We start from the raw sequence: 1,566 nt of genomic DNA, 5'->3' as shown, positions 1-1,566 counted from the left end.
TGATTTATGCGCGGTTGTTCGCGGGAAAGCGAACAAGAAAAACACGACAGTTACAGTATCATGATTATGGTTAAATAAGATAAAAGACGTAATATAAACAAATTACATTTATTTTCAAATTAAATATCACAACAAACATTTATCATTCAGTCTAGTGCTTTTAAATATGACAATTAAGCACAACTTGTGTAGATTTATGGAGTAATTTATTAAGGCTTGGCTGCTTCATTTTGGCGTATATTTGTATACGTTTACCATCTAATCAATCTCAGCATGCTTTAATTTTATGTCGCTAGGCGTTTACATCATTAGGGTTAAATTGGCCCTGCATCCCAATGTTCGTACTATCCATCCTAAATAGTATGTAAGATAAGAATTAGTGTGTCCGAAAGCATAGTATGCTGAAAAGAGTATGCCAAAAGTCCCCGGATGGTCTACTATCTCAAGTCGATTTTTAAAGTGTGGATCCGTGCACACGCTAATGGCTAATATTACCCACAATCCATTACACTTTAGCGAATGATTCGGTTCAGAACTACAAACACAAATAAAAAACGTTAAAAAACTACTTGCATGCCGGATGTGCGCGACCGATGGTTAAGAAGAGAGGTTTAGATAAAGGGGTTTGAGTTACTAATAATCAACATTTAACCTGGTAAAAAAAAATACTTATTTAATGTTATCTGTGTTATATTTCATCTGCAACAGCAATGTGAAATTTTATAAAAATCGGTTTGGCCATTAACATTTAAATGCATCATTATACAAAATATGAGAGACCCACGGCTGGCAGATCAACGTGCTACTTCTTTTCTCTCCGATATGATGGGAAGTTAAATTAAATGAAATCTGAAGGATATAAACTGTGACCAGATGATTGACAGGCTAGTTTACAGTGACAGGGTGTGACAGAGTGCTCCATTAAAGACACAATTGTATGATGTGATAGTATGTCCCAAAGCTTGCCTACTCTTCTACTACACACTCAAAAGTGTGTACTTTTTCTTCACCAAAAAAAGTACATACTTTAAGGGCGTAGTATAAGTAGGCACATTGGGATGCAGCATAAGTCTTTCCTTGGTCTGTGCTCTGAAAGTGATCTGTTAATTCTGCTAAAATATAATTACTAAAACTAAAACTAAACTATATTACTAAAACGAAACGAAACTAAATTATATAAAAACTAAATAGAAATGTGTTCAAAATAAAAAAGAAACTAAAACTAACAAAAGTATTAATGAAACTAAAAAAAAACTAAACTGAATTTTATTGCAAATTTGAAAACGATATTAACATTTAAAAAATGCTAAATTATAATAACCATGATGCTCACCAGGGCTGCATTTATTTGATCAAAATTACAATAAAATTAAAAATCTTATTGACCTTAAACTTTTGAACAGTGTTTTCAATAGATGTACTTGAAGCCAGGACTAGATGCATGCGGTTACTTATCTCACATATATCACATATATCTGTCAAATATCACATGAGATATCAGCTGACTAACGTGTCACGCAGTGTGTCTGCTTCCCACCCCAACCATTGGCTATGGACGACAGTACT

Source organism: Sinocyclocheilus anshuiensis, unplaced genomic scaffold (genome assembly GCF_001515605.1).
Source record: "Sinocyclocheilus anshuiensis isolate Anshui unplaced genomic scaffold, SAMN03320099.WGS_v1.1 scaffold849, whole genome shotgun sequence".
NCBI classification, from domain to species: Eukaryota; Metazoa; Chordata; class Actinopteri; order Cypriniformes; family Cyprinidae; genus Sinocyclocheilus; species Sinocyclocheilus anshuiensis.
This window is presented reverse-complemented; position numbering follows the sequence as displayed.